This window comes from Bombina bombina, chromosome 5 (genome assembly GCF_027579735.1).
Source record: "Bombina bombina isolate aBomBom1 chromosome 5, aBomBom1.pri, whole genome shotgun sequence".
Taxonomy (NCBI): domain Eukaryota; kingdom Metazoa; phylum Chordata; class Amphibia; order Anura; family Bombinatoridae; genus Bombina; species Bombina bombina.
The window spans coordinates 1,058,706,730-1,058,730,839 of NC_069503.1; the positions used below are offsets into that span (position 1 = coordinate 1,058,706,730).

The 24,110-nt window shown below is 39.9% G+C and overlaps 1 protein-coding gene across 1 annotated transcript in view; it reads left to right on the forward strand.

Moving 5' to 3' along the window:
* The window catches only part of LOC128659619 (uncharacterized), a 38,425-nt gene that overhangs the window by 4,656 nt on the left and 9,659 nt on the right, over positions 1-24,110 (forward strand). The gene's annotated exons all lie outside the window — the stretch shown is intronic.

The window sequence follows — 24,110 nt, forward strand, 5'->3', positions numbered from 1 at the left end:
TTTTTCAGTTTATTTGTGTATATGAAGTAGCTGGTTTTGTGCTTTTAAACCACAGCCTATTACAATGGGTTGAGCTTCAGGTAATATCAGATCTCATTATGTTATCACTTTGTGTACACACACTTGCTTCCTTATCTTATATTTGTCTAGAAAACCAAAGTTCAATACTTAGAGAGAACAATGGAAAATTATCATTTTTTTACTTAACTATCATACCCCCCACTGAGAGTGTAATCTCTTCTGCTGGCTGTGTTTACTTAGGCTATTCAATAGAATATACTCCAGTATAGGAACTTTCAGTATAGGTTGGGATACCACAGGCTAAATCGGCTATTTCAAATGCCAAAATTGGGGTAAAGGAGCTACTTGTAAACGATTTAAAACACTCCAGCAGGTAAAATGAATCATTGGGAACAATTTAATGGGGAGAACATTTTTGGGTGAACTGTCCCTTTAAACTACTTGCTTGCAAACTGTCTGCCAGTACCTAAGGTGGTGGTGACCAGTGTGTGTGTGTGTGTGTGGGGGGGGGGTAATTCCTACACTGGAGCAAATATTAACCTTACAAGCTAACTGATTAAAACTGTCAATACAAAGAATAGGGGAAAGGGGACAAGCTGCTTAGAAACCTATATCTCAGGGATCTAAGCAGCTACAGACCCCCAAAGACCCACCATTGGAAAGGTAATCACCTAACCTTTCCAATGGTATAAGTCTTGGGGATCTGGGGGGGGAAATAAAAATAGTAAAAAACAGACAATTAAATTCAGCTTAGCACTCAAAGGGTTAATACTTTATATACATAGTACCATTACTATTCCTTTTGAGCAACAAGGCACACCCAGTTTTCCCATACCAGTGTAGCAATTCAGCTAGTCATCAAATCTATCGTGCACATTATTGCTGGATGGACAGTTCTAATCTATAGGAACTATAGTTTTCTGTGTTGTCTTTGAAAGATGAATTTGAAGTCTGCACACATTGGCCCCTATTTATCAAGGTCTGACGGACCTGATCCGACAGTGCGGATCAGGTCCGCCAGACCTCGCTGAATACGGCGAGCAATACGCCCGCCATATTCAGCATTGCACCAGCAGCTCACAAGCACCCCAAGGTGCAACGCCGCCCCCTGCAGACTCGCGGCCAATCAGCCGCCAGCAGGGGGGGTGTCAATCAAACCGAATGGAGCTTGATGCCCCTGTTTCCGCGCGAGCCTTCAGGCTCGCCGGAAACAGTAGTTATGAAGCAGCGGTCTAAAGACTGCTGCTCCATAACTTGCACGCTGCCTCTGAGGCTGCGGTCTTCAATCCGCCCAATCCTATACGATCGGGCTGATTGACACCCCCTGATAGCGGCCGATTGCCTGCGAATCTGCAGGGGGCGGCATTGCACACTTGTGTAATCATAAATGCTGACAGCGTATGCTGTCGGCATTTATTGATGTGCGGCTGACATGATAAGCTAGATTGTATCATGTGCGTCCGCACTTTAGTAAATCGGCCCCTAAACCTTTAGTACCAAACAGAATAGTTTTGTCTCTGAAATAAATTCATGTTTAATCTATTTCAAGTGTTGGTTGTTTTCTATTTCACAGCGAGTATCCTAATAAAATCTCACTGGGACATCATACATTTTAAATGTGCTACAGAAAAGCGCCATATTTCAGTGCATCCATTATTAATGCCATCTATTGACACTCAGTGCTCTGTTACAAACAGTGTTGCTTGCTGCCCATGTTAAAGACAACTTTCTAACAATATGACAGTAGAGAGCTTGAGGACTGAGAGAGTTGAAATGTACTCAGTTACACATTAGCAATATTTTGTAGCTTTGTAACTTTTGAGCTGCAGCAACTGTCATGGAAAGGCTTTATGTACAATACATAGTAATAAATAATGGGTTACATGCATACAACTATGCTTATACATAACTATGTAGCATGTCTACTTTAGCCTATATTCATTTTACATAGACTAATGTTCACTGAGGGCTGATGTTCCAAAGCTCTCCGCTCAGGTGAGATGATCTAAGACGTCTTGTCAGTACGGAGAGGTCACTAAAAAAAAAGGTTGAAACACAAATTTTAATTTGAAAGGTGTTTATCTCACTATGTAATGACTTGATGTGAAGGAGAGACACTTAGATTATAATACAAGGTCTAAAATAAATCCCAAAGATTTTGCTTGATTTCTCTCCATGCAGAAAAGCTTTTGAATTAAAGGGTCATAATAGTCAAAACATTACATGCTTTAAGGGGTTAAACACACAGTAGAAATGGCAGTCAGGACCGATGAAGCACTGCAAGTCCCTAGTGGAAACCACCGCTGATCCAAACTGCAGCCCTAATCACACGACTCAGATGTGAAACTAGCGCTGCTGATTGAATCAGCGGCGGATTTTGTTTGGGCCAAGCAGTGGTCTACAGGTCCCGAGTGGCACTTCTACTATGTGTTTAACCCCTTTTGTGGTAGTGTAGGGACCATAGTCTTAAAATTACATGATCTAACGAATTAAAGCATTCCATTTTTCAACTATTATGGCCCTTTAACCCCTGCAAAGGAGTTAAACACATAGAGCTAGATTACAAGTGGAGTGCATAAATATTAGTGCTATTTTCCATTAACATCACTTGAGTGCAGTCAATAGCCCTTCTATTCTTTGTGCTTATATTACAGGTCCAAAGTTATTTTTTATCATGTGAATGATATTCTAGTCTATGCTAACATCTGCATGTCGGATAGTGCGGGTGCGCTAAATTCCTCATGCAGGGACTTGCAGTCATAGGAGGCAGGGGAGGCACTGCTTCCCCTGCCATATGGAGCCAAAGTTTAGTTAAATTAATTTTAATTAAAAAAAAATTGTAAAAAAAAAAAAATCACCATTTTTTTTTTTTACCCATGTAATGCTATGGAGAGGCATCATACAAGACTGCATCTCTCCATAGCAAACATGGTTACATTTCTTCAATAGCAGCAGCGCCACCCACTGGTGGTAACTTAAAACTACCTGAAGCAAAAATGACAAATAGGAGGCATCCCTCATGATGCCTCTTAGTGAGAGAGCCAATCAGAGAAGTAAAGTCTTCTTGGCATTATTAGTTATGCAGGATGCAGGGCTGGCCCAGTCTAATGTTCACTGACTTCCTGTTACTGTGATCCAGTCTGGGACCCTCTCACTAGAAACAAGAGGGGAGAATAAGGACTGCAGAAAGAAGTGCACAGTAAGGGGTAGGGTTTATAGCTTTCCTCATTCTGTTGAATGATAGTGTTAATATTAATGCTTTTAATGTGAACTGTAAGCTTTCTAATTATTAACAATGTTGTCTGTGACTGAGGAGTGCTGGTAATGATAAAAGCTTCCCACATTTTGCTGGCAGTTTATTTTAACTTTTTATTGTGAATATTTTGTTTTTAATGTGATCTGGTAATTTGCTGCTTTTTAACAAGTTAAAGGGACATAATACTCATATGCTAAATCACTTGAAACTTATGCAGTATAACTGTAAAAAGCTGACAGGAAAATATCACCTGAGCATCTCTATGTAAAAAAGGAAGTTATTTTACCTCACAACTTCCTCAGCTCAGCAGAGTAAGTTCTGTGTAAAAAGTTATACTCAGCTGCTCCCAGCTGCAGGTAAAAAAAAAAAGAAGGAAGAAATGAACAGCAGCCAATCGGCATCAGCAGTGCTGAGATCATGAACTCTTTTACTGTGATCTCATGAGATTTGACATAACTCTCATGAGATTTCATTGTAAGCTTCCTTTAAACTGAATAGGGAAATAACATGAGAGTGCACGAGGCTCAACCCCTAAGCTGTCCCAGGACAGACACACTAATATGCTGCTTAGAAATCATTTACAATGGGATGGGGCTACTGAGGAACTTTTGAGGTAAAATACCTTTCTTTTTTACATAGAGATGTTCAGGTGATATTTTCTAGTCAGCTTTTTACAGTTATACTGCATCACTTTCAAGTGTTTAAACATTTGGGTATCATGGCCCTTTAACAACATTGACTGCAGAGCCTGCTTTATTACTACAGCTCTCAGTAAGTATTGTGTTGTCACTAGCTGGTGCCCTTGTGCAAAAAAAGGAAATGCTAGTGCCTTTTTTTATGCAGGAACCTCTTCTCGTCTGTATAATAAATGGTGCTTTATTACTACAGCTCTCAGTAAGAATTGTGTTGTCACTAGCTGGTGCCCTTGTGCAAAAAAGGAGATGCTAGTGCCTTTTTTATGCAGGAACCTCTCCTGGTCTGTATAATAAACAATGTACTTTCCCTCCTGTAAAGCAGTCAGTGCTGAGTACACTTCTATGTGACCCAAGATATAAGGTGAGATGTACTGGGTCCAGACACTAACTTCTGAGTATCTTAGTTATGTGCACTGAAAATTAAAGAGAACAAAACTGTGCTGATTTTGTTTCTATATATGTGGATTAGATAGACTAATTGATTTAAGGTCAGTACTTCACTCTGCCATCCTACAGTTGTTTTCCTTCAATAAATACACCTTTTTACTGCAGTCTCCCATGCTTTTGGGTTTTAATGTTTATAACACCTCACTTTTTATTGTCTTTCTGTAATATGATGATCTGTCTGTCATTTATTAAAAAGCATAGTTTTTATATTTTTAGTATTAATTTATTTTATTGTATATGATATATTATTGTCATGAGATGCAGGACACAGCAATGATGGTACAACTCTATTTTATTGCAGAGCATAGCAATACACATCTAGTCAGGTTGATTGTACTAAATTAACTGCGACACAGACACCGGACCTAAGCCCCGCCCACAAACTAGTGACATCACATCCTGCTCTCATCACATCTTCCCCTTTTTCAAAGGCGAAGCATACATTTGCATATAACAAATAACAAGGTACACAAACAGAGTATACAACAACATTTTTGTTTTTGAACATTATATAAACAAATAGGTTAGAAAACATGAACAAATAAATTACATCCTGACTTGGACATCGGGGTAGACTACCCTAGTCCACAGTGACCATGGGATTATTCTGCCCATACTTCCGGTCACTGTTCTAGCTAAAGTCAGTCCCTATATCAGGCCGGAAGTTTCACCACTCTTCCGCTTGATGTAACTTTGCATGAACTGTCCTCTGATACAGAAGATGGTGAACAAGAGTCTGCTGGAGGCAAAGATATATCCCCGTTGTGGTCTTGCTGAGGGGAAGGCACCTCTCTTAGAACAGGGGATCCCACCGGCGGTGGTACTGAGGCATCCAGTTCCAGACTCTCAGGTACAGACTGAAGATGTCTTCGGTTATGGCGTGTAACCGTCCCTCCCTCCATAAGGACTGTATAAGACCTTGGTTCTGGAGAGCGGCCAACTACCGTAGCAGGCGTCTTCCATTTCTTCTCATCATCCAGTTTAATTCTGACACTTTGGCCCGCTTTCAGTTCCTGTAAGGGCCTGACAGAATGTCTCCTGTCGTAGAAGAAACGATAACCCTTTTTGGCCTCTTCATCCCTCCTAAGGACTTCGTCCCGAGGAACAGGGCCAGGCGGCTTGAAGACACCCACTGAGGGTAAAGTGGTGCGAATCTGGCGTCCTAGCATCAGCTGTGCCGGGCTAAACCCGGTGGCTTGAATGGGCGTCGCCCTGTATGACAAGAGGGCTAGGTACGGCTCAGATTGCTTTAGAATGAATTTTGTTGTTTGAACTGCTCTTTCAGCCATTCCGTTGGCCTGCGGATAATGTGGACTTGACGTGGAATGTACAAAATCATACTCCCTGCTGAAAGCACTGAACTCTGTAGAAGCGAACTGCATACCATTATTACTCACTAGCTCCATTGGAATGCCCCAGCGGGGAACAAGCTCTTCAGGCGAATGATAACGGCCTGACTTGTGATATCATTCAGGGGTGCAATCTCCAAATACCTGGAATAGTAGTCGATCACAACAAGGAACTTTTTCCCGTGCAGTTCGCACAAATCAGCAGCTATTTTCTGCCACGGCCCCGCAGGCAGCAGAGTAGACATCAAGGGCTCCCTTCTCTGAGTAGGCCGGCGTTCCCGGCAAAAGGCACATTTAGACACGTGATTTGCAATGTCGGAGCTGATCCCAGGCCACCACACAGCTGTAGCTGCCCTTTCTCTGCACTTTGTAATGCCTAAGTGGCCATCGTGAATCCTGTTTAACATCTCCTTCCTCATGCTGACAAGAATTACAATGCGGTCTTGGAACAGCACCAACCCCTCCAGCTCCGTGAGCTGCAACCTCTCTGGCTGGTAAGCATTTAAAGACATCCAGGCTGCCCGGCTCTCGGGCCAGCCTTCTTTTATGTACCTTATAACTTCTTGCAGATCTGTGTCCAAATATGTCTCTTTCTTTATATCTTCCAGTTTCCTTGAAGAAATGGACTTAGAGGCCAGAACTGAATCAACATACACTTTCACATCCGATTCTGTGGAGGATTCTTCAGCAGCAGCCAGCGGGAGCCTGGATAGTGTATCCGCCACAACCAGTTGTTTCCCCGGCACATGCACTGCCTGAACATTGAACCTGAGCAGTCTCATTAAAAGTCTCTGGCATCTCAAGGGTGTTTTGTCAATGTCATAAGAGTTGATTAGAGGGACTAGCGGTTTGTGGTCAGTTTCCAGACTAAATTTCTCCAAACCCACTAGATAGCGCTGGAAGTGCTCACAGGCCCAAACTGCAGCCAGGCACTCTTTCTCAATTTGAGCGTATTTTGACTCTGCAGCCGTCAGTGTGCGGGAACAGTAGGCGATGGGCTGTAGTTTATTTTCGTTCAGCTGCAGGAGTGCAGCCCCCAACCCATAACTGCTTGCATCGGCACTAACCACAGTCTTTTTTGAAGGGTCGTAGACCCCAGCAGGGACTTGGCATGCAGGAAAGCTTTTTCTTGTGAAGGTCCCCAGACCCAGGCAACGTCTTTCTTAAGCAACTCTGTGATAGGGTGTAAAACTGTTGATAAATCTGGAAGAAACTTGCCCACGTAATTTACAAGGCCCAATATCTGTCTCAGCTCATGTACATCAGAAGGGCTTTTCATCTGTTCAATAGCACAAATTTTCTCGGGTCTGGCTTGATGCCATCCCCGTTGATGATATGCCCAAAGTAGCATAATTCAGTTTTCCTAAAATGACATTTTTCTTTATTCAGCTTCAGCCCAGACTCTTTGATAGCCTGTAGCACACAACTCAAACGCTGATCATGCTCCTTCACTGTAGACCCATACACTAGAATGACGTCCATGACGACCGCTGTGCCCACGTGGTCACTCAGGAGAGAACTCATTTTCCTTTGAAAGATTTCAGGAGCGGAGGATATCCCAAAGGGGAGTCTGCAGAAGCAGAACCGACCTACCGGTGTGATAAAGGTAGTCAGTTTGTGGCACTTTGGATCCAGGGGGATCTGCCAAAAGCCGCTAGAAGCGTCTAATGTGGAAAAGAACTTCGCCCCAGCCAACTTCGGAGCTATATCTTCTAATGTCGGCAGCACAAATCTCTCTCTCTTCACTGCCTCATTCAACCTTTTCAGGTCCACACAGATGCGCACCTTTCCGTTTTTCTTTGCAACTGGAACAATGGGGGCACACCAATCAGTCGCTTCAACAACCTCTTCAGTAACCCCCATAGACTTCATGCGCATAAGCTCTTTCTCCACTTGAGGCATGAGCGGGAACGGAATTCTACGAGGAGTAGAAATACTGTATGGGACTGCGTCACTTTTAAGTGCTATACTGACTGGTTTGCAATTCAGTAGGCCCAATTCGCCAAACATATCTTCGGAAATCTCATTCACTCTGGCCACGAGGCCCAAGTCACAGGCTGCTTTTCTGCTCAATAAATTGTTAACACACTGACCACGAATCACATGCACCCACATGGTGAACTTTCTTTGCTTGTACTCACAGCTGGCAAGAAATTTCCCCGCACAATCAATGCGGCCACCAGGACTATGGACATTTGTAGTAACCTTCGCCAGCTGGGACTGTCGAGGCAGTTTCATAAATTCAGCAAAAGACATTACAGTGATATCTGCTCCTTTGTCAATCTTAAAATCAACTTTGTCTCCAATTACAGTAACAGTAACTTTCCAATCTTCCTCTGAGCTTGGCCGTTCCATAACGGACCCCACAAAAGACACTTCCTGACCCTCCTGGTCACCGTCCACCTGCATCTCCTTAATGTATTCAGTTCTACACACCACTTCAAAATGGCCCATTCTGTTACATTTTCTGCATCTTTTATCCCTGGCCGGGCATATAACACTCTGATCATGGGCACGGTAGCACCGCATGCATCGGGCATGTTGCGCCCATCCATTTCTAGGCCTTTCCAGTACTTTAGATCTACCGCTCACACTGTGCCTTTCACTAGCATTTTTCCTAGACTGTTGCACTTCATCCACAATACTCTCAGACCTCAGATCAGCACTTTGCTTTTTCACCAGTTCACTCTGGCGGGCCATCCTAATAGCCACATCTAATGTTAAATCAGGCTCTAACTGCAGCTTCAGTGAGACTTCCGCATCTGCAATCCCAATAACTATTCTGTCTCTGATTTGCTCTTCTTTAGCAACACCAAACTCACAGAATTCAGCTAGTTCATACAGGCTGCGCACAAATGACTCCACAGATTCTCCCACACGCTGATTACGTTTGTGAAAACAAGCTCTCTCATGAATCACATTTCTTTTGGGCACAAAGTGGGCACTGAGTTTATCCATAACTATATCAAAGTTAAATTCTTCCCCTTCTTGGAAAGTAAAAGCATTGAACACTGGCTCCACATCTTTCCCCATAGAGTATAAAAGAGAATTAACTTGTACTTCACCACTCTCCTTCTTCAGTTTGGAAGTAATCCTGAAGCGCTGAAACCGCTGACGCCATGTGGGCCAAGCTGCAGGCTGAGAGAAGTCAAAAGGCTCAGGTGGGGTAAACTTTGACATTGCAATCGATCAGGAACAGAAGCGCAGTCCAGAACTTCTGACACCATGTCATGAGATGCAGGACATATGCAGGACACAGCAATGATGGTACAACTCTATTTTATTGCAGAGCATAGCAATACACATCTAGTCAGGTTGATTGTACTAAACTAACTGCGACACAGACACCGGAACTAAGCCCCGCCCTCAACTAGTGACATCACATCCTGCTCTCATCACAATTATTATTAGTGGTTTTCATATTAAACCCACAAGTGAGCTGTGATATCTCTCAGAAAATGTATGGGGGCAGGGAGTCTTGCATCTTGCCTGGTATATTGTGGCATTTAGCTGGCATTCATGTGAGTAGGGGAACTGATTGGACAGTTTTAATATGGTATATGATGAGTGGCATAAATGAGGGGAAGGGAGTCATGTGGCAGAAAACTGTAATAAGTGGTTGTAAAAGGCCCTTAATCTTAATCAAATGTAGTGTATTACTGGCACACAGTTAGTGGGAGCAGGGGGCCACTCCATCTTGTCAAGTACAACTGACATATAATATTAATAAAACATTTTATTCAACTATTATATATTTAACTCATGTGTGCTTGTGTGTGTGCTTGTCTGTATATATTTGTGAATTAGCCAGCCTCTTAGTGTGTATTCCTGTGGGTGCTTGTGTATGTGTGAGTGAGGATGTATGTGGCTTCTTGTCTGTGCTTTTTGGGTGACTGTTTGTGTGCATGTGGTGCCTGGTTTTGTGTATGTTGGTTCCTATGTGTATATGGTATCTGATGGTGCTGTGCGTGTCTGTCTGTGTCTGTGTGTGAGTCTTCTTGTATATCTGAGTGTATATTTCTGTGTGTGATTCTGTATGTGTGTGTCACTGTGTGTGTCTGTATGTGTTAGTGCCTCTGTATGTCCGAGTGTGTTTCTGTGTGTATGTGAATCTATGTTTGTGAGTGTGTGTTTCTATGTATGTGTGGGGGGCCCTGATTAATGGTTTTGTAAGGGGCTGTACAAGGATGTCAGTAGTAGGACTGTACACGGATGTCAGCAGTTTTCTGGAAATGTACATGATGTCAGCAGTATGCTAGGGCTATACATTGATGTTAGTAAAAATAAATATATATGTGTTTTTTTCTCCATTAAAATTGTTTTTATAGCTTTATTTCTATAATTTCTTAGGTGCTTTGCTTCCCTTGTATTTTAACTATTAGATATAGAATTTCATAGTGGGCAGGGTTTTAGTACTTGGGCCACTGAATTGTACTTGCCCTCTGGTTCCAAAATTGCCAGTCATCCCCTGCATTTTTTATGCATTAGTTGCATTAGGGAGTTTCTGGTTTTAACATGTGGTCAGATTGTTTGGAAGGCTTGTTTTTGTGCTTGTATTTCATCCTGCCTGGGTCAGAATTCAGTCTACACCAAAATCACTATTATTTAAAAAGATAGGTGACGCCTTTATTAAATCTCTAAATTTCTGAATGTTTAAGCCACTACAGACAGCCACTTATCACATGCTTTTTATTAGCTTTTTCACAACAAGAGACAGCTAATTTATGTGTGTCATATAGATAACATTGTGCTCTCTCCCATGGAGTTGTGCAGGACACAGCACTAACTGTCTAAAATGCAAGTCAATAGATAATAAATAAATAAATAAATAGCCCTGATATAAGGGGACTGTCTGCAGAGGCTTACATACAAGATATTAGATACAATTCTAATAGTCATTGTGTAACCGGCTAATTTAATCGTGAATTTAAGTTAGCTCTATTAGGTTCATATATGTGCTTCTCAGGCCTATCATAGCCACTGCCTCACTAGCCTCTGAGCTCACTGCACGTCACTGTCCTTATGTAATAGACTACTGTGGTGGTGCCTATTAAAAAATGCATGTTAGATATTGCTTGAGTTCTTTGAGTTCTATAGTGGAGTTCTTTGCTTAGTTATGTGCTATATACATTTTAATGAAAATTAAGCATAATAGACACACATACATATCTATCTATATATGTGCGTGTATGTATATGTGTGTGTATATATGTGTGTGTGTATAAATATATATATATATTTATAAATAAATAGGCAATCTTGTTGATCAGAACCCGGTGTGAATCCCATACGAACACCAAGAACAAGCAGACACCAAGAGAAATATCAACCACCTTTATTGTGTCATATTAAAAAAACACAATGTGTAACAACATACCCCTAAGCTAGTGTCTAATAAACCCTCTAAGGATGGCCTGATTTGCTGCAGAGATGACAGCGAAAACTCCCATTATCAAGCTAAGCTGGAACAAATACGATGCATACAGACGTCATCATAATACATAATACAGGGAACATGGGCAAATGATTATGTAAATGACATGATCTGATGTACACGTCAAGCGATGGTGAATTTAAAAGAGCTGGTTAGTATGTGGGTGATGGGACTGGTTTCCTGTAATCATTCCATTACATGTTGTACAGTTTCCACATCTGTGGCATCCTTTCTTGCCAGATGGCAACCACGTGCTCTTTAGGTAACTTTTGATCAGATCAGTCTTGATTCAGATTCCTTGACCTTTTGTATAACAATCTTGGTGGTGGAATGTCTTCAAACTGTAAACTCGCATCAGTGGACAAGATTGGCCAATGTTGCTTAACAATCCTCTGGACTGCTCCAGAAGCTGGTGTATATGTCTTAATAAAATTCAAGTGTTAATCCACTGGTTTCGTTGGTTTAGAGGTAATGGACTGTTGGTTGAGGATACGTGCTGTCTCACATTGTGCTTTTAAAATGGACTCTGAATATCCTCTGTTAAGAAACTGTTGGGACATTGTTTCCAATTGCTTCTTCTTGTGAGCCGCCTCGGTATTGTTACGGACAACACGCAGGAGCTGAGAGGAGCTAACCCCTGTCTTCTGAAATTGTGGGTGAAAACTACTATAATGCAATAACGAGTTTTTTTCTGTATCAGATGGTTGTACATCATCAAAGTTATTGAGTTGAGAGATGAGTTTCGAACAATCTCTGAGATAAGAGTAGGTGGATTTAACTACAGGCTGTAGGAAGTAATCAATATATTCCGCCAGGGGTTGAAAAAGTGACCCCCTGGCGGAAACAATCAGATGTCCAAGGGGATTAGAGAAGCATTTGTGTATCTTGGGTAAAAGATATAATATTGAACAGATTGGATTATCCACTGCCAAAAAACACTATACTTCCTCATCAATGAAATTAGCATTGAGAGCTAAACCCAAGAATTTATCCACTTGTTGTTTGAATGTATTAGTTGGATTAAAGGTTAATTTACGATAAGTAGACTCATCTACAAGTTAGCATAATGCTGTCTGGTATTGTGTACAATCTAACAACACAATAGTCCCGCCCTTATTGGCGGGCCAAATCATAATGGTGCTGTCCTCTGCCAGAGTTTTCAAAGCACTCCTCTCAAGTGTTGTCAGATTATCCCAAATCCTAGACTTAGAGACCACTTGTTTGGCAATGTCTGAATTGCACATTCAAGTGAAAGTTTTAATGGAAGTGTGAGTATTAGTCGGCTCAAAAGTGCTCCCAACTCTAAAAGGTTTTTGTGCATATGCTGGACTGTTTTTAAAATGATCTCTCAATTTAAGTTAACGTTGAAAACTAAACAGATCAATTTGTAGATCAAAGGCAATGCGTTTAGGGGTGGGAACAAAAAACAAACCTTTGTTTAATAATGAGTATTCTTCAGTGGACAGTGGACAGGAACTGAGATTAAATACTATTGTTTCTGTTTGTGTGCAGTGACTTTTTTTGTGGTGTTTCCTGCCGCCCCTCCTATGGTGTCTGTATCCGACCCCACAGGTAAAGGGGGTCTCTGGGAGGACCTAGTGCTAACTCCACTTGTAGAAATTGGCGCTTGTTGAGGGCCAATAACCTCATTCCTGGAGGAGTCACCTCCACTGCTGTCAACTGTCTGAAAGTTAACCCGTCTGTTCTTATTAAACCTTCCTCCTCTCTGATAGGGTGTGTCATTTTTACCGTATAAACATTTATACACCTTTCTTTCCCTGTAGTCATTTCCGACTGTGTTATATTTTTTGTTTTTAAATGCAAGCAATTCTTGTTTATATTTAGCAACTTGCGCTGATAACTTATTAAGCCAATCAATCTCAGAGTCTTGGTTTAAGATATGTAGAAGTTTATCCTTAATAAGTGAGATGTCAGCTTTAACCACAATCTTAAGTCTGGAAACCTCCCCTATGACCAACAGCATCAGGTCGTGTGAACATTTGTTGAGAATGCCACACCACCTTTTGGTGAGGTAGTTAAGCAACATTGTTCGATGTTGTCCACTGATGCGAGTTTACCGTTTGAAGACATTCCACCACCAAGATTGGTATAGGGCACATGGTTGCCATTTGGCAAGAAAGGATGCCACAGATGTGGAAACTGTACAACATGTAATAGAATGATTACAGGAAAAGGGTTCCATCACCCACATACTAACCAGCTCTTTCAAATTCACCATAGCTTGACGTGTACATCAGATCATGTGATTTACATCATCATTTGCCCATGTTCCCTGTATTATGTTGGGAAAACCATCACAATATTGATAGACCATGTTCCGAAACCCAGACGTGGTGGAGATCGTGCTAAAGCCCTACTTAGGCTGGAATCAAGGTGAATCCATCTACTGGACACTATCTCATCTAGGAGACTGAATACCATGGTTGATTATAGCTGCTTCTACAAATAGGACTGTGAGCTTCCTCTCCTCAAAACATTTTCTGATGTCATTAGTGGATTCGGTATGCTTTAGATGCGGTTTAGGCTATGGATAGCATTGAAGTTTTTGATTATAGGCTTGTTGCCAAAACAATTGCTATATATCCATTAGTAGTGCCTAGTTATGCTCTGCATGCGATCCACTAAATGTTGACTTATGTGCACTTTAATAGGTTAGTAGGATGTCTGAAGTGCCGCATTTTTTACTTGCGCTCACAGCCAGCATGTCTTACATTCTGTTGTTGATACTGAGTTGCCATGGCGACGATAAGAACTCCAACTCCGCTAGCTGAGGGTGTGTCGAATGCCCAGGTGACTCGGCGTGCTGTTATTAGCTGACGCGGTTTGTTTATACGTTGCCATGACAACGGACAAGGTCTTATGACGTCTGTATACATCGTATTTGTTCCAGCTTAGCTTGATGATGGGAGTTTTCGCGGTCATCTCGGCAGCGAATCAGGTCATCCTTAGAGGCTTTATTAGACACTAGCTTAGGGGTTTGTTGTTACACGTTGTGTTTTTTTCATGTGACCAAGGCCTCTGTTTGGGGCCGAAATGTTATGTGTTTTAATATGACACAATAAAGGTGGTTGATATTTCTCTTGGTGCCTGCTTGTTCTTGGTGTTCGTTTGGGATTCACACCGGGTCCTGATCAACAAGATTGCCTATTTGGATACGTTTTTAGCAGGACACAGAGTGGATGGGTCTGTTGGTGAGTGCTGATCTTTTTGTGTATACTGTATGTATATATATATATGTGTATATATATATATATATATATATATATACACACATATAAAGTTATAAACCTGACATTACCCAAGTGGCTGCGGGTAAAGCCCGATGTAACATGATAAATCTTCTCAGAGTGCATTGAGTCACCGCATCAAACATATATACAATACACAGAGTAACCAACTGGGGTGAGTGTACTTACCTTCAGAGTAAATATACGTATACCTGGTGACCCACAATAAGCTAGAAATCTTTACAACAATAAGGCAATAACCTTAATGATAATTATGTTCAAAAGGATGATACAAAGAGATATTATATAGGTATTGCTGATTTCTGACACAACTGATTTAGCCTTAATTTAGAAATTAATTTATTAGACCATTACTGCGGATCAGCACGCAGATACAGCAATAGCGTTTCTGATCTTTAATTTAACATTAATCTGAAATCTCTTCTTCACATTAATATATTATACTACAATAGTATACAGGCTAACCCAGTCGTCCTGATTTTTGTGGGGATCTACATGAACCTGTGGATACAAAGCAACCTCTCACACATTTATCAGTATTTTGACTATCAACGATAACCACAATTAATATAAATTGGAGTTATTATTTACTTGTACCAGTGTTGAAGTGCTCTTAATTTGTCTTTGTATGTGGGCAGCTAACAGGGTATTCATTTGCATGAAGCTGTCTTTTTATCTTTATGAAACAATAAAGGTTACATTTTAAAAATAATTTCCTTAAATCTTCCTACAATCTTACGGCTAGATTTTTTCGGTATGAGGGGTGCGGTAATAACTTGCACGTTATTGTCACCGCTCACTTTCCTACAGCGCTGGTATTACAGGTTTTCATAAACCCAGCGTTAACAGGCAAGAAGTGAGCGTACAGAAAAATTGAGCTCCATACCGCACTCCAATACCAGCGCTGCTGAAAGCCACGGTGAGCTGGTTTTACGTGCTCCTGCACGATTTCCCCATAGACATCAATGGGGAGAGCCGGCTGAAAAAAAGTCTAACACCTGCAAAAAAGCAGCGTAAAGCTCCGTAACGCAGCCCCATTGATTCCTATGGGGAAACAAATTTTATGTTTACACCTAACACCCTAACATGAACCCCGAGTCTAAACACCCCTAATCTTAAAATAAATACAAATTTACCTGTAAAATAAAACCTAACCTGTCTTACACTAACACCTAACATTACACTACAATTAAATAAATTAAATTAATTAAATACAATTACCTAAATTACAAAAAAACAAACACTAAATTACACAAAATAAAAAAAAATTATCAGATATTTAAACTAATTACACCTAATCTAATAGCCCTATCAAAATAAAAAAGCCCCCCTAAAATAAAAAAAAAAACCCTAGCCTAAACGGTTTTAAAAGGGCCTTTTGCGGGGCATTGCCCCAAAGAAATCAGCTCTTTTACCTGTAAAAAAAATTACAAAAAACCCCCAACAGTAAAACGCACCACCCACACAACCAAACCCCCAATAAGATCCTAACTAAAAAAAACTAAGATCCCCATTGCCCTGAAAAGGGCATTTGGATGGGCATTGCCCTTAAAAGGGCTTGAGCTCTTTTTCAGCCCAAAAGCCCTAATCTAAAAATAAAACCCACCTAAAAAACCTAACACTAACCCCCGAAGATCTACTTACAGTTTTGAAGACCGGACATCCATCCTCAACGAAGCCAGGAGAAGTTTTCATCCAAGTGGCAAGAAGTCCTCAACAAAGCCGGGAGAAGTCTTCATCCAAGCCGGCAGAAGTGGTCCTCCAGAAGGGCAGAAGTCTTCATCCAGACGGCATCTTCTATCTTCATCCATCCGGCGCGGAGCGGCTCCATCTTCAAGACATCCGGCGGGAGCATCCTCTTCCGGTGACTAACAACGAATGAAGGTTCCTTTAAATGACGTCATCCAAGATGGTGTCCCTTGAATTCCGATTGGCTGATAGAATTCTATCAGCCAATCGGAATTAAAGGTGAAAAAATCCTATTGGCTGAGGCAAGCAGCCAATAGGATTGAGCTTCAATCCTATTGGCTGATCCGATCAGCCAATAGGATTGAGCTCGCATTCTATTGGCTGATTGGTGTAACTATGTAACTATTAGTTATATTGTAGCTAGCTTAGGGTTTATTTTACAGGTAAGAATTTAGTTTTAAATAGGAATAATTTAGGTAATGATAGGAATTTTTATTTAGATTTATTTTAATTATATTTGTTAGGGGGTGTTAGGGTTAGGGTTAGACTTAGGTTTAGGGGTTAATAAATTTAGTATAGTGGCGGCGACGTTGGGGCGGAAGATTAGGGGTTAATAAATGTAGGTAGGTGGCGGCGATGTTAGGGGCGGCAGATTAGGGTTAATAATATTTAACTAGTGTTTGCAAGGCGGGAGTGCGGCGGTTTAGGGGTTAATATGTTTATTATAGTGGCGGCGATGTCTGGAGCGGCAGATTAGGGGTTAATAATTTTATTTTAGTGTTTGCGATGCAGGAGGGCCTTGGTTTAGGGGTTAATATGTAGTTTATGGGTGTTAGTGTACTTTTTAGCACTTTAGTTATGAGTTTTATGCTACAACTTTGTAGCATAAAACTCATAACTACTGACTTTAGATTGCGTTACGAATCTTGCGGGATAGGCTGTACCGCTCACTGTTTGGCCTCCGAGAAAAAGCTTGTAATACCGGCGCTATGGAAGTCCCATTAAAAAAAGACTTTACGCAAATTGCGTAAGTTAAAAAAAAAAGTGTGCGGTGCCCCTAAACCTGCAAGACTCGTAATACCAGCGGGAGTGAAAAAGCAGCGTTATAACCCATAACGCTGCTTTTTCACTCATAACGCAAAACTCGTAATCTAGCCATTAGTCTTGTGTTTAGAGGCATTTCTTTCTTCTTCATCCCAATCTAGGGATGTGTTGTTTCAAAAAATGTGTGTAATGTCAGGTTTACCCGGGTAATCCTAGGATTACACGGATTTCTGACTTTACCGTAACATATTTATTTCCATAGCATTTTTATTTGTTTTAAAGCTATGAGGGCTAAGATATTTAAAATAAAGATTAATCCAAGTAACACACTTATTAATATTTTAGGCTTATACTAGATTTGTGTTCCGTCTTTTGTCTAACATGTAATTGCCGTACCACTGAATCATGGGATTCTATATAAAGTATAACTCATTAAATATTAAATAATATTCTATATCTTGAGATGGAACATGGAGATTTGTTGAATATTACAGCCACCTAGGCACTTAATACTTTATGAGTTTGTTCTGGACCAGCAGTGAGCTCTAGAAGAATGATTCAAGCATTTTACATGCTGGAAATAGGTGCCCCCTTCAGCTCAAGTGTCCCTAGGCAGTTGCTTTCTCTTCTCTAAAGAGAAGTCTGCTGCGCTTTTCAGACATCCATTTTAAAGTGATGGTAAATTAAATGTTTCTACAAAATGTTAATTGCTTTTAAAGTCCTAGCCCAGTGCAAACTGCTACATACATAAATAGATATCCTACATTTAATAAAAAATCTTGTTTTTTGTAGTTACTGATAAAACGTTTCCCTCCGCCCTTTCTGTGTTCTTTCTTGCAGTGTAGTGACGTATAGAGCGGTCCCACCCACTTTATACATAATAGCTGCTGCGCTTACCCAAGAAGCAGTAGTCAAACAGTATTCAAACAATTTGCTGCAAAAATGTTACCAACTCTCTTACATTGATAAAAATAAAACAAAAAGCCGATTTTCTTCAAAGCAATTGCTGGCATTGTACTTTTATGTCATGCACGCAGGGAGATAGGCCCGTACAGACCGAGATCGGAAAGGGCCTGTAAAGCACGTGTGTTAAAGCAGTGAGAAACTACCGCAAGTTAGAGACAATGAGCCATATGGCTACATTTCTGATTGGTTTCTGTCCTAAATGTCATTAGAGAAAAAAACAGACTACTGAGTTGGGCAGGCTGAGAATTGCGAACCAAGTAAGAAAATAACCTATATCATCAATTATTTAGAAGTGATTTGGAAATATAACAGGAAAACAGAAAGACTATTGTACATTTTAAAGTAAGTATATTCTGTTAGGAAAATGTCATCACTCTAACACTTTGAATTCTGTTAATTTCTTAATGAACATTGCTTTGTTACTTTGGCACAAAAGCTTTTAGCTTTATGAGAAAAAAACAAATGCCCTGCAGCTCTATCTGCAGTTTTATGCAAATATGGTTTCAGACCAAACTCTCAGTGTATGTCAATTTGTCATAGTGCCAACATTGTGAATGGGTGGCATTTAAACGTGGCACTGTTTCTCTCACAGCTCTGCTTACATTGTCAGCACTCATTAATACAGGCACCACTGAACTGAGACGTGCATTTCAGTACTATACGTTCACAGTCACTCCCATGCACTTTTATTGTGTGGTTAACTGGTTATATGAATTTTAGGTTTCATGTTTGTTCTTTAAAGTGATGGTAAAGTTTATTAGATTAAAACACAGTAAATAAAATTATTTATACAAATAGTGGCACTTTAATTCATTAAAATATTTAAAGGCGCTTTCCTTTGTAAAATATTTACCATTTAATTAAAGATGGTAAACATACTTGATTTAGCTGAGTGATGATGAATCTGGCTTCATTTAGTCGTGGGGCACGCAACGATTGGATGAAGCCGGATTCGTATTGCTAGGAAACATTTCCTTCACAAGAGCACGCTTCCATTGGCTCCTATGGGAGCCTCGTTCTGATGCCGTCAGAGATGGCATCAGACCCTCGCGCAGGGAAGGGGGTAAGTCGCACAGCGATGGGGAATCTTTTTAAATATATATGTATATGACTATATACATATATACTTATGTGTTTGTATGTGTATATATTTACTGGGAAGATACAGTTCCCATAGACCGCAATATAAAGGCACTTTTCATTGCCACTCCCACCAACTTTAAAGCCCCAAAACTGCCTAGTGCAGTTATTTTTTATTTTTAAAAAAATGCTGCTTTTTTTTTTTTTTTAAATAAAAAACTATAATGCCCTCTATTTTGAGGGCATTTTTAGAAAATAAACCAGAGATCTAATCTCTGGTTAATTTTCAGAGAGCTAATAACCAGTCAAATGGGCAAACGCGATAATTTAGCGCCCCACTTGTTATCTAGCCCAAACTGTTTCACTGCTGGGCCGCACACAAAACTGGATTTAGGGGGACACTGATTTGGAGTTTTGCATGTAATCAGTGATGTGGGTGCATGTTTCATTTTTTTAACTCTTTAGAAACTTTTTTTTTATTAACAATCACTTTTTTTCTGAAGTTCTAGGTTGTTTTGCCACACTGTTTAGATTGTGGACTCCAGATTTTATTAACATTTTTTTTTTAGAGATTTATTTATTTATTTAAAGGGACATGTACATTATAATTAAACGTTCACACTTCAGATAGAGCATTCAATATGAAGAGACTTTTCATTTAAAGGGACATTATACACACTTTTTTCTTTGCATAAATGTTTTGTAGATGATCTATTTATAAAGCCCATAAAGTTTTTAAAAAAAATAAATGTATAGTTTTGCTTATTTTTAAATAACATTGCTCTGATCTTCAGACTCCTAACCAAGCCCCAAAGTTTTATGTGAATACCGTCAGCTACCTTCTCCAGCTTGCTCCTGTTTGTGTAAAGGGTCTTTTCATATGCAAAAGAAGGGGGAGGGGGGAGTGTCTTATTCGCCACTTGCAGTGGGCTTTCCAGCTACCTTTTCAACAGAGCCAAACTGACAGCTTCTAAGTAAGTTTTTAAACAGTTTTATACTGGATTTTTATATCAGTATCTGTGCATCTTATTCTTTATAGTAGTGTCTATTAAATGCAGTTATATGAAAATGAGTGTATACTGTCCCTTTAACTTCTGTTATCAAATTGAATTTGTTCTCTTGGTAGCCTTTGCTGAAAAGCATATATAGGTGGGCTCAGGAAGTGCAATGCACTACTGGGAGCTAGCTGGTGATTGGTGGTTACACATGCCTCTTGTCATTGGCTCACCAGATGTGTTCATCTAGTAATGCATTGCTGCTCTGGAGCGGACTTTATATGTTTAAAGGACCAGTCAACACTGTAGATTTGCATAATCAACAAAGGCATGATAAGAAGACAATGCAATAGCACTTAGTCTGAACTTCAAATTAATAGTACATTTTTGTTAAATAAATTGCAAAGTTATGTCTATTTCCACTCCCCTGTATCATGTGACAGCCATCAGCCAATCACAAATGCATATACTTATAAGCTGTGAATTCTTGCACATGCTCAGTAGGAGCTGGTGACTCAAAAAGTGCAAATATAAAAAGACTGTGCACATTTTGAAGTAAATTGGAAAGTTGTTTAAAATTGCATGCTGTATCTGAATCATGAAGTTTAATTTTGACTTGAGTGTCCCTTTAACTTCTTTGCAGGGGTTAAATACAGTTCTATGGACTAGATTACAAGTGGAGAGCAAACTAGTTGCACTTACACGATATTTGAGCTCCACTCAGTAATACCAGCGCACGCAAATGTGCGCTGGTATTACAAGTTAGATGCAATGCGAACACAACCTCGCGTTCACATTGCCTGGGAGCTTTGCGCTCACGAGAACGCACTTACATGGGCTCCAATGGGAGCCTCGTTCTCATGCCATGAGACACAGCAGAGAACCTAGCACAGTGAAGGAGGTAAGTTGTGGAGTGATGGGCAGCAAAGTGTAAATATATATGTTTCCCCCACATCCCCTAACTTTAACCCCTAAAAGCTGATTTGAGCACTTGTTATTTTAAACATTAAAGACGCTACATGTTTTGTTTTAATAAAACCAACACTAAACCTTATTTTGGGGGCTATTGGGGGACATTTATAAAATTAACCAGAGATCTGATCTCAAGTTCGCGGTAGCAATAAGCAGCCACTTGTCAAGGCTGGTTATTTATCGTACACCAGCACTCCACTTGTAATCTAGGCCTTAATGCATTTAACTGTTTATGAGTGGAAGTTTGTTTTTATGAGCTTTTACTCACACTGGTATCTGGTTTGTATTATTTGACAACACATAAGTCTGTACTGTTTCGCAGTGACAGTGAGTGAAAAATATTGATCTCATAAGGGACAATACATTTAGAAAAACCAAGAGGACTTCTGTAAGTTGCTGGGCATGAAGTGCTATTTCACTGTAGTTATTTTAAAAAGCCTTTATAAAGTCATTACTGACAAATAAATGTAATTGATTTACAGTTTGACATTTGAGAGTAATCAATAGACTTCTGGCACTTGACAGCAAAATGAAATCACAATACTTTATCAAGATGCACTGTTTATTACACCAAACGTGAGGTAAATGGTGCTTCAAAGCCTTGCAACTATCTATAAGCTCCTCACTGTGATTTGTTGAGAAAAAAACTAGATTTTATTACTCTTAATAGGAAACTGAACGCAACAGATTTCTGTTATACCTGGGAAAGAGTACTATTTATGCTGTTATCTTAATTTTTTTTAAAGTTTATAATAAACGGACAGAAAACACCTTGCAGTAACAAGACATTTCTGTAGATTCGCTATAGAATAACATATCAGCCAAGTCTTAACCTCTTAATTACGAGCGCTGTATGGCGTTGATGTCCTGGAATGTTAGCACTCCTCTGAGCCCTGTGTTGGTGCACCCGCATTATTTCTCCATGTCTCAGGAGTGATGGAGGGCACCCCAGGCTAGTGATCAGAGGGACAGGGTGCACGGCCCTGTGATCCTATGCCTGTCAGTGGGGTGCCCCATTCATTCACGCTGTGATCATGAAATAGGAATATTTCACATTCCAATGTTCTTCACGTAGCAGAATATGTTCTATTTATTCGTAAATACATCATATTATATATATATATATATATATATATATATATATATATATATATATATATATATATATATATATATATATATATATATATATATATAGTTGTGCTCATAAGTTTACATACCCTGGCAGAATTTATGATTTATTGGCCAATTTTCAGAGAATATGAATGATAACACAAAAACTTGACTGAAGCCATTTATTATCAATCAACTGTGTTTACTCTTTTTAAATCTTAAAGGGACATTCCAGTTAAAATTTAAATGCACATAGATTAATTACATCTTTGAATAGAAACATATTTGCAATAAGCATGTATTGGCAAAAATGTTTTTAGTAACAGTTATCATTGTTTTAAAGTTAACATTTTTCTCTGCACGTTCATGTGAAGCATAGCTAGGTATTGTCACTGCACCCACATTTTAAATACTGCAGCGGCTCAGCTCATCACTGGGGCTTGTGTCATGTCAGCAATTAACAAATTGAATCATTACCAGATGGTACAAGCAAGTACTGTGTATAAAATGCTGGTGCACGTTGCATATGTAAATACATATTGAAACAGCTATAGCTTTTATTAGAAGCATTTTAGCTAATACATGTATATTACAAAATTGCTTCTGTTCAATACTGAAATGCATCCATATGGTTTCCAATTTTGGCTGGAATATCCCTTTAATGACAACAGAAACTACCCAAATGACCCTGATCAAAAGTTTACATACCCTGGTGATTTTGGCCTGATAACATGCACACAAGTTGACACAAAGGGGTGTGAATGGCTATTAAAGGTAACCATCCTCACCTGTGATCTGTTTGCTTGTAATTAGTGTGTGTGTATAAAAGGTCAATGAGTTTCTAGACTCCTGACAGACCCTTGCATCTTTCATCCAGTGCTGCACTGACGTTTCTGGATTCTGAGTCATGGGAAAAGAAAAAGAATTGTCAAAGGATCTGTGGGAAAAAGGTAGTTGAACTGTATAAAACAGGAAAGGGATATAAAAAAGATATCCAAGGAATTGAGAATGCAAATCAGCAGTGTTCAAACTCTAATAAAGAAGTGGAAACCAAACCACGGTCAGGTAGACCAACTAAAATTTCAGCCACAACTGACAGGAAAATTGTTTGGGATGCAAAGACAAACCCACAAATACCTTCAGGTGAAATAAAGGACATGTGGTGTGGCTGTTTCAAGATGCACAATAAGGAGGCACTTGAAGAAAGATGGGCTGCATGGTCGAGTCTCCAGAAAAAAGCCATTACTACGCAAATGCCACAAAGTATCCTGCTTACAATACGCCAAACAGCACAGAGACAAGCCTCAAACCTTCTGGCACAAAGTCATTTGGAGTGATGAGACCAAAATTGAGCTTTTTGGCCACAACCATAAACGCTACATTTGGAGAGGAGTCAACAAGGCCTATGATGAAAAGTACACCATTCCTACTGTGAAACACAGAGGTGGATCGCTGATGTTTTGGGGATGTGTGAGCTACAAAGGCACAGGAAATTTTGTCAGAATTGATGGCAAGATGAATGCAGTATGTTATCAAACAGAACGCCTCATTTTCCACTTCTTGATTAGAGTTTCAACACTGCTGATTTGCATTCTCAATTCCTTGGATATCTTTTTTTTATCCCTTTCCTGTTTTATACAGTTCAACTACCTTTTTCCAACAGATCCTTTGACAAATCTTTTTCTTTCCCCATGACTCAGAATCCAGAATCGTCAGTGCAGCACTGGATGAAAGATGCAAGGGTCTGTCAGGAGTCCAGAAACTCATTGACCTTTTATAA